This window comes from Brienomyrus brachyistius, chromosome 23, assembly GCF_023856365.1.
Source record: "Brienomyrus brachyistius isolate T26 chromosome 23, BBRACH_0.4, whole genome shotgun sequence".
Taxonomy (NCBI): domain Eukaryota; kingdom Metazoa; phylum Chordata; class Actinopteri; order Osteoglossiformes; family Mormyridae; genus Brienomyrus; species Brienomyrus brachyistius.
Window position 1 is genome coordinate 12,725,817 of NC_064555.1, and position 10,816 is coordinate 12,736,632.

At 40.4% G+C, this 10,816-nt stretch overlaps 1 pseudogene; it reads right to left on the bottom strand.

The window, feature by feature from the left end:
- Positions 1-623: 623 nt before the first annotated feature.
- LOC125719456 (class I histocompatibility antigen, F10 alpha chain-like) lies at positions 624-10,606 on the bottom strand (annotated as a pseudogene).
- Between the last annotated feature and the right edge of the window lie 210 nt (positions 10,607-10,816).

Sequence of the window (10,816 nt, forward strand, 5' to 3'; positions counted from 1 at the left end):
CCTGTGGGTGGCGACCTCAGGGGGGCGTCTCCATGAGGTGTCACATGACATGGGGTGTAGCCAAGGGGCCTGGAGAACATCACCAACATAACTGCTGAGATTTCTTTTCCTATTTTTTTCTGATCAGGTTTGACAGCTCTTTTAATTCATATGTCTTGTGATTCCTGAAGTAGTAATTGAAAGATTCTTTAGGGGTATGTTTGTATTTGAAGACGCTAGACAAAATTGGCATTGTTTACTTATAATATTTTGTCATTTAACTGGTGCAATGAGTGGGCACCCTGTACTGGGTTATTCCCCACCTTGTACCTGTAGTTTCTAGGATAGGCTCTGGACCCCAGCAAGCGAGTATAGAAAACAGATGAATGGGTGGATGGATCTTTGTCTTTTTTTATTTCACATATAGCTAATTATTTCATGCCAGTGATCTATGCTGAAACTTTAAAATGCAGACCCAAGATCAGGGAATGATGCTCTAGACAGCGATTAAATATGCTGATATTGTAATAAATATTAATTTAAATAAAGGAATTACATATTTAATTACATTTAATTATTATTTAATTACAATAAAGAATAAAGGGTTTGTATGAAGGTGAATGCTATTTAAAATAATATACTAATTTTCAAGATTCAGGATTCTTTATTTGTCACATGCACAGTCATAAAGGTGCAACATGCAGTTAAATGTATCCTAAATGGCTCTTTTGGCTGTGCAAGTATTAGAATAATTTAAGAAGGAATAAGCAAGAACAGTTACAAAGAATATGAAAAGAATAAAAATACATTTTTAAATAGAACTTTGAATATAATACAGATTAAAACAGATATGTAACGTTGGAAACCTATTTGTCCATAATTTTAACTTTACTGAAGGCTACATACAAATTAATATGCTAAATATACTCAGACAAAAAAAAATACACAGATTTATGCCTGTGTGACAGACACCAGCAGACTTTTTCTACCATTCATTTCCACCCAGGCCATCTGCATAATTTAATATTGTGTTGTCACAATATTACACGTTTAAACACGTTTCTGCTGTGGGAATTCCTCTGTGGTCATGCATAGTCTGTCTGTTTAACATTGTTGTGCAATACTGGCTGAAACTGAAGGGTTAAAAATTTAATAAAACACATTCTTGGGTGGAGACAGAAAGTAAATAGATTTTTTTTTTCAAATTAAGGATTAAACACATTTGTTTCAATTTATCACCTTTACTGTTGTAGCCTATTTCAAACAAAATATTTGCATTCAAATCATAAATTTATGTAATTGTCACATCCTGCTCGCCACGTCCGCCTGACCCCGCCTCTATTGTGACGAGAAGCTACGCCTGTTACTCGCTTGTTTTACCTCTCATTCCTACCCCAGATGTTGCATCTTCCTCCTGTTTCTGATCCCTTGTGATCTTGCTTGTTTACCATGTTTACCATCCCTGTTCATTTAGTTAAGTAAAACCCTTTCCGGTTGCTAACATACCTGCCCTCGAGTCCTTCGTCACTCAAGACTTGACAGTGATACAGATTTTTGTTTGTCTCTTTCATTTATTTTATTGGCACTAAGATGTTTCACTTCATAAACAGAGTGATCAGATGTTCACAGACTCACAGACTTTTGTAGATATTAAAACCGAGAAAGAGAATTTTATTATTAGTTAAATAGTTTCTTATTTAAAACCACCAAAGTATAATGCTTATGGATACTTATTATCCAGATCATTTCAGTGAAAAGTTCATTATATTACATTCATTCTCAATGAACCAAATCCACAACTTAAACAGAAACGTAAATCACACACAAGAAAGAGAACAATGTATGCAAACTCTGAGAGAAGTGCACTAGATACTTGCTTATTTACAAGTATTTTAAATATGAACACGCTTTTCCACTCAGTAAATCACCAAGAAGCCCAGTGAATTAAATCATGTAATTTAACTAGATCAGAAACTATATCAGGTCATTAATAATGGGTTTATATAAACCTCCAGTCAAAGCTCATGTGTCCTGATTTTCTGTTACACTGTTTCATACATTTATCAGCCACATTCATCGTTTCATTGCCCATCTTTCTGTTTGCTGTTGCTTTATCCTTGGTGCTCATTACTGAGAGTCAGTGATCAGTGCATCTCACACACAGGGTCACACAGGCGTCCTCATCAGCAGGCTGTGCGGCATTTAAAGAGACGGATCATAATAAAAACAGACTGCAGTGCCGCACAGTGACAGAGCAGAGCAGCTATAAGACAGCGGAGCTTTAACTGCTAATACAGTAAAGTTACAGAGAGAGAAATAAACCTGCATTAATGATCCTTCCTGACCGTCAGTCAGTGATTCATTTTCGGAGCTGGATTACGTTTATCCTGATCATCACTGTTACTGATTGTAAAGCTGCTATAAGCATATTAAAGCATAGATATTATATTGCATTGTGTGTGTGTATGTGTTTGTATCAGGTCTACATAATCATCTCATCCTGTCTTTTGGGGGTTGGCGGTTTGATCTGGGTACTCCAGTTTCCCCCCACAGTCTAAAACACGCTATGGTGAATTGCAATTGCCAAATTGGCCATAAGTGTGAATGTGTGTGTGAATGGTGAGTGTGAATGGTGAGTGTGAATGGTGAGTGTGCTCTGTGACCCTCTGTTGGTGCCCAGGCCTAGGTTACTCCCTGCCTAGCGCTCATAGCTCCAAGACAAGCAGGCATATAAAATGGATTTTAACTACACAAAACGTTACTCATTATACAGTGTTAAACACAAAGATACAGAGAATCCCGTGCTTATTGCAGGGGTCTCCAAATCTGACCCTTGATTCCAAATCCAGGCCTTGTTTTCAGTCTGGCGGATGTTGGCCATTGAGGGCCGTGATTTGAATAACCCTGCAATATATCGTGGTTACGCATCTGACTGACACCTTTATATCTAAATACATTATTTTCACATTTATGAACTGAAAATGCATGAGATCATCTACAAATATTTCAGTGATAGCCTTGGAGGGACACTTTACCTCAGACCTTTCTGAACTTTTCTTTATTGTCACAGGTTTTTGGAATTTTGAATGGATAATTTCAAACAAATAACTTGTGTATGGTCTTAGCGGTGCACAATTTTAGAATTAATGGTGGTCTGCGTTTTAAGAAAAGTGTTTAATCAGTGGCAGAAGAAAATAATTCTACTGAGAAATGCACAGTTCAGGGTGCATTAATCCTTACATATAGTCATGGAAACAGGCAATACTGTACAAGGGAAAAAGCACTGAGTGTCGGCTTCTGCATAGAGGGAGACAGACAGAAACAGGCACTCAGACTCATTCAGGTGTCAGAGGCATCAGTATAATGACTGTGTGCAGTTACATACTTTGAAACTTGGCAGTTATGTTTCCATGTGGACGTCATTGTTCTCTGTGTCTGTCGGCTTTCCTGTTTCCTGTCCTGCTCCTCCTCCACAACACGAACCCAGTGACATTAACAGTAACGAGAACCAGAGCAGCAGCCACACAGCCAATGATGATGCCCCAGGAAACGCCTCCTAAAATAAGGTTAAAGCACCATGTTCACCCCTGACAGTGACGCCCATTAGCTGCTCTCTCTCATTACTGTGTCGCTGCTCCTCTTACCCTGATTGGTCCTTATGTTCTTCTCCTCCAGCAGCACAGCAATGTCATCCTGGAGGCTCTTGTGCTGCACGACACAAGTGTAGCTATTTATCTTCCAATCCTCAGGCTTCACCGTGAGTTGTGATGTGATCTGGAATGTTCCGTCCCCGTTTGGCAGGGTCTCCCCCACCTCCACATCACTGTGCATGTCCACTCCATCTTTCTGCCAGGTCACCACGATCCCTTTGGGGAAGAAGCCGGTTGCGTGGCAGGTGACAGGAGAGGAGGGGTCCTTCTGCAGCAGAGACACCTCAGGGCGGACTTGGGGAGAAAGACAAAAACATCCATAAATGAAACGTTACACTTCATCACCCGTAATGTCTCCTGTAAATACATAATGTGATTAATATTATACAATTTTGGCATCAGTTCTCGCTGCATTTTTAAAAAACAGGCTAAATGTTTGGCAGAAAAGTGGATTAAGGTTCCGCTTTGCCCTCCAGCCTGACACTCAGTGTATCTGCTAAGCAGCACAGCCCCAGTCCCAGACCTGCTGTACTGTACCTGTCCTCTCCAGTGTGCTCTTCCCGTAGCTCACATACTTCTTCAGCCACTCAATGCATTTCTGGGTAAAGTAGCTTTTTATGTTTTCTAACTGAGCTCTGTCACTGTCCCACTTCAGTTTAGTGGGAACCGCCTGCTGCACTGGAGCCACATAAGTCATGGTCTTTAAGTCTAGTGCTAAGAAGTCGCTCCCATCATAGCCAAATTCTTCATGACCAAGTTTGATATGAGTTTGATCATCCCACTCACAGCCGTACATCCACTGAACTGTGTGGATACCTGAACAGAAAGAGGAGAGAATTAGCAGGCAGGTTTGATATGGTTTCATCCTCTGGACGTCATTCTCACAGCATTTCAAACAGGCCTGTCAGCAGCTCCTCACTCTCAGCATCCTGCATGTACACTGCAGCTTTCAGGCCTTTTTAACTGTGTGACGTTAAATTCACACACAAGCTGGAAAGGAGTAAAAATTGACATCACAGCACACATACACACACCACGAAAGGCTGAGGATTTAAGTGTCTGATCACACGTGTTTCTAAGCACTTTGTTTAAAAACAACTGTACCTTGATATAAATAAGACAAATAAACAGCCTCGGTATTGATTCCCACAGTGTGTCTAGTGAGTTACTGGATGTTGTGACTGCGGATCAGTGGTAAAAGCGCATTATCAGAATTCTTATTTATCTGTCATTTTATTTTTGCTCTCATGCAAGAATGAATCACTTTAAATAAAGTCATCATATAAACACGGGCAGTAGGCATAAGTAAAAATGTGGAGAGTCGCCCTAAAACAGATAAACACGTCACACTGTCAGGGTCACTGTCATAAACGTGCAGCACTTACCTCCGGTTTGGTTAAAACGCTGCTTTGCAATTTCTATGTTGTTTTTGAAGGACTGCTCCTGATCCATGAGATTCTGGGTGCCTCTATTCCAGTAATCAGCATCCACAAACTTTGTCACCTATTCCTGCCGAGGAATTTTTCTGCGTATGTTACTGTCATAATAAGTGAAGGGCTCCCCATCCACCAGCCCTACAATCATAAGCTCTGGGAGGTTTGGTATCCCTGATGAACCGCTGTAGACATACTGCAGGGAATGGGGCACTGGGAAAGTAAAAGGCATATTACAGTTTGTAAGTATTTACAATTATTTATAAATGCTCTTGAAGATCATCACATTTCCCTTCCTGTTCAGATTCAGATTTATATAGCTGAATTGTGATTAAAAAGTATACAATGCTTGTGCGTCTCCCTCTTTGAATGAATGACCCATTGGCTAATATTTTTTAAGCTTTATTTATAACAAAGAACAAACCAAGAACATCATTGCAGTGCAGCAATTAATACAAAATACAAGACAATCTTCTATATTATAACAAGTACAGAAGGCACATGAAATAGATTAAAAGACAAGGCATAAAAGAGGATGAGAGTAAAAAAGAAAATCTGTCTTTATAATCTTAAGATAAACAGTATAAACAGATATTTTGCATTCTGTTTTCATCTGCTTAAGAGCCCATTAAAAAGTGCGTAACTCTTTCTGAAAAATAACAAAGGACTGAATTTTTAGAACCTTTGATTTAGAATAAAGAATTTCCCCAGCAAACATTCCCCATCCAGTCCTCGTGTGTGCCACGCCCCCTGCTCAACCACGTCTGCGCCCCCGATTGTGCCCAGCTGTTTTCTATCAGTCTGTGTATTTAGTCCGCGTCTGAGTCCGTATTCCCCAGATCTGTCATTGATGGTTTTTTTTTTGCCGTGTTCCCTCGTCTGCCCTTAAATAAACCCTCGTATCCCTCGCCCTTCCCCGCTTCCCGCCTTCCCGTCTGCCACTGGTCATAACAACTAGCATGTGTGTATGCCTCAGCCTTTGTATGTGTGTACTATTCGTTATGTGTGTGTGCGCATGTGTGTGGCGTAGAGATGTGTGGATGTATATTTATATATTTATGCGTGCATTTATCATAATTATAATTTAGCCCATAAATTATATATACTGAGTGTCAGACTGTAACACACTGGTGAGGACAGGTACAGTACAGCAGGTCTGGGACTGGGGCTGTCCTGCTTAGCAGATACACTGAGTGTCAGGCTGTAACACACTGGAGAGGACAGGTACAGTACAGCAGGTCTGTGACTGGGGCTGTCCTGCTTAGCAGATACACTGAGTGTCAGGCTGTAACACACTGGAGAGGACAGGTACAGTACAGCAGGTCTGTGACTGGGGCTGTCCTGCTTAGCAGATACACTGAGTGTCAGGCTGTAACACACTGGAGAGGACAGGTACAGTACAGCAGGTCTGGGACTGGGGCTGTCCTGCTTAGCAGATACACTGAGTGTCAGTCTGTTACACACTGGAGAGGACAGGTACAGTACAGCAGGTCTGTGACTGGGGCTGTCCTGCTTAGCAGATACACCGAGTGTCAGGCTGTAACACACTGGAGAGGACAGGTACAGTACAGCAGGTCTGGGACTGGGGCTGTCCTGCTTAGCAGATACACCGAGTGTCAGGCTGTAACACACTGGAGAGGACAGGTACAGTACAGCAGGTCTGGGACTGGGGCTGTCCTGCTTAGCCGATACACCGAGTGTCAGGCTGTAACACACTGGAGAGGACAGGTACAGTACAGCAGGTCTGGGAATGGGGCTGTCCTGCTTAGCAGATACACTGAGTGTCAGTCTGTTACACACTGGAGAGGACAGGTACAGTAGAGCAGGTATGGGAATGGGGCTGTCCTGCTTAGCAGATACACTGAGTGTCAGGCTGTAACACACTGGAGAGGACAGGTACAGTACAGCAGGTCTGGGACTGGGGCTGTCCTGTATATACACGCTATGTCCGGCTATACATTTAAACATGATTAACATATAGCACCAACAATTTTTTGAGATTTTTTTTTGTTGTATTTTATTTATTAATATAGGCTGCAAATAAATAGACAGAATATTCACACGTTAATAATCACAAGTTTTATTAGTCAATTTTTCCGTACTAACCGGTCTTCTCTCGTGGCAATGCTTATTACGGTCAATAGATGTCACTGCACTACAAAGGCAGTGTAGGACCCGTAGACTCAAAGAATGACCGAAACTTGGTGAATTTAAGCGTGCCAGCTGTGGCTGAATTTCGTCATGACTGTGTTTCTCATGCTGTTTAGTTTAGTATATGAAGTTCAGATTGATTTAAATTAAACTGATGTCAAATGTAACAGATCGTTTCATATTATTATAATTTTATGTAATTTGAAGTCTTCGGGTTAGCCGTGAAGTTCGTAGCATAAAGCCTTAGTATTGTACTGTAGGAACATATCGTTTAGTGTATGTAGCGGTTTAAATTTACGATTGGTTTACAGCATTAGAGTAAATTATACCTGATGGTGGTTGTGTGTGTGTGTGTGTGTGTGTGTGTGTGTGTGTGTGTGTGTGTGTGTGTGTGTGTGTGTGTGTGTGTGTGTGTTTACGTGTCTGTGTGGATTTGGTTTATATTATTTTGTGGGAACCAAATATCCCATACAATGTGATAAAAAGCTGTTTTGTCCCCACAAAAATTTGTGAATGCAATCAAGAAGTAAAAATGCCAAAACTGTCATATTTTGTTTGGTTACTTATGGTTAAGGTAGGGGCTGAGGTCGTCACGTGGGTTGAGTTGGGTTGAGTTTTCCCCGTAGAAATGTTTAGAGAGTCCTGACAAAGATATAATTATAAACCTGTGTGTGTGTTTGTGTGGTCCAGGTATACATTACATTGTGGGGACATTTAGTAAAGGTGATGAAAACTTGTTATTTAGACATTATGGGGATCATTTTTTGGTTCCCACAAGGGGAAATTCAATTTTATAAAAAGTCCATGACTGCAATCAAAAAACTAAAAATGCCAAAATATTTGTTAGTATTGTGCTCTGAACTGCCCCCAGCAACGGATTCCCTACCCTGACATAATTGCTACAGTGAAAATTTGCTGACCTCTGATTACTTTTGGTGTTTGGTTCGATGTCGTACTTCCAGGTATGATGGTGCCAGGGTTGAATGTGAAGCTAATTGCCACATTAAAGGTATGACAAGACAGAATTGGAAATATTGAAGCAGAATGACGTCAACAAAGTGTCAAACATATTATTGAAGTAATTGACTGAAGGTGACTCCATTTACACAAGTGACCGTTGTCGAAAAAAAAGGCATTACTGTAAGTATTGTCAGTAGTAACATGGGGGCGGCATGGTGGTGCAGTGGTTAGCACTGTTGCTTCACACCTCTGGGACCCGGGTTCGAGTCTCTGCCTCGGTCACATGTGTGTGGAGTTTCCATGTTCTCCCCATGTCGTCATGGGGTTTTCTCCGGGTACTCCGGTTTCCCCCCACAGTCCAAAAACATGCAGAGGCTAATTGTACTTGCTAAATTGCCTGTAGGAATGCATGTGTGAGTGAATGGTGTGTGAGTGTGCCCTGCGATGGGCTGGCCCCCCATCTTGGGTTGTTCCCTGCCTTGTGTCCATTGCTTCCGGCATAGGCTCCAGACCCCCCGCGACCCAGTAGGATAAGCATTTTGGAAAATGGATGGATGAAGTAGCAACACATTTCGAGTGTTTTACAGGAGGTTAATTTTAACTTGGGGGGGCATTCTGTGGCAGGGAGGCAGTTTAGAGCTATGGTTCTCAACCTTTTCAACATTAAGGCCGACCGATAGATTACGGCATGATGTCAAGGCCCACTGGGCCACGTTTGATAGCATTTAATAAACAAGTACTGATATTCATGTTTAAAAAAAAAGTACTTTCTTTGGCGCACAAACAAAATTCGCATTCAGTCACATATGGGGTACTGTTCTGATAATTCACATATAAATGAAAGATTTGTTTCTATGACTCAAAAGCTTTAACAACAAAAGCCCCTAACATGCTGAGTGAGCCCCCAGCAGCCGTCAGTGTTCATCTCTCTTCCTGTGTTGGGAACAACCCAGGAAATAAATGCAGATGTGCAAAAATGTTATCATGACATCATTTTTCATATCAGTCGATAATTATCACGATAAATGTAAAACCATTATTTCTTTCCCGTTTTAAGGCTGATTTTTGCTCCCGAGTTAAAGTTGAAGAAATTAGATTGTTAATGGTAAGTATAAGCTATTATTTATTGTCAGAACGTGACAAACCGTAATGATGGCTAAAATGATGCTTCCGGAACCCAAAGCTCTATTTTCTAACCTCGATAGATGGAGCTCTCTGTTCAAAAATGGGCTGAAAGCATTCCCGGAAGGAAGGCAAACGTGTCATGTGGGCTTTAAGAAAATTTTGGCCATTACTGCCAAATAGCATTTTGCATTTCACATGTCTGAGATAGAAGATTACAGGATATCAAATCAAAAAACTTTATTTGTCCCCAAGGGGCAATTTGAGGCACATAGAGCAGTGCTGCACAGACACAAAACCAGACATTAAGGTGATAGAACAAATAGAAAAAAAGGTCAAAAATCTGAATCAAGTAATAATAATAATAATAGTAAAGAGATAAAATGATAAATGGTTCTCAATATATACATAAAGTGCAAAATTATAGTTGCAAGTAAATAAATTAACAGACTCATTTTATGATTTTATAAAATAACAGAGGTTATTTTAGTCATTGCTGAAAAAATGCCACTGCTGACATTCTTTGTATCTTTCTTAACTCTCTGTGGATTATTACTGTCGGGATTTCACGCCATCAAATATTATTTTGGACTTTCCTTTTGGATCTCGCTGGATTATCCTTGTTGAACTGGCTGCTTTGGACTTAATTAAATTAAATAAATGAAATTATTTGATACTGTAAATTATGATACAATTAAAATTGAATGTGCTTCAGTTGAGCCAGAAAAGAGAGACGAAAAGCATCAGCCTTTGAAATCAGAACTTCTGCATGATACAGGAAACAGGAAAAAGGAGGGAAGAGAACAGAATATGCATGGAAAGAAGAAGCGGCTCTACAAGCGCAAACCACAGCAGCAGAAGTGACAGTTCCTGCCTTATTAGCCGCTGCTGTACCAGAGATAGACTACAGACTCCACATGATAGATAAGTTGTGTACATTCAACTACACAATTTTTTTCCCCTTTTTGACTAAAATGTACATAGAACAGTGTTGTTGGTGATGGATGCATATTAAGAGAACCAACAAAAGTTAAAGCAATTAGTTTAAACTTTTAAATCTTGAACTTCAACTCACCAACAGGCGTTGCGGCTAAGACCCAGATCTCCTCTGACCCTAGAACCAATAAAATTAAACTTTAAATCAGAAATTATTTCTCAATTGAATATCATTCGCCAAGAAAAATCACCTGACAGAAGCCTTAACTTTAGAAGTGTTCAAAAATTAAATTGACACTTACTGGCAAATATGAAGTCAATTCCAAGCAAAATGAGCGCAAAAAGCAGAGCGTTCCACATGTCATGCAAAATTGAGGATTTCTGGGTAAGAATGAAAAATACAACCCACTTACAGATGGACCTCCTGGACACTGTTAGACTTCATAGCCTGTTGCGTTTTTATGAGAGCAGAAAAGGGACATGTTGTCAGCCAATAGTAACCAAGAGAATACCTGACATCACCATTTTGTGTTAATCATTAGGATGTGAAACGACACACTGACATCCATCCAGTGTGTGATGGCC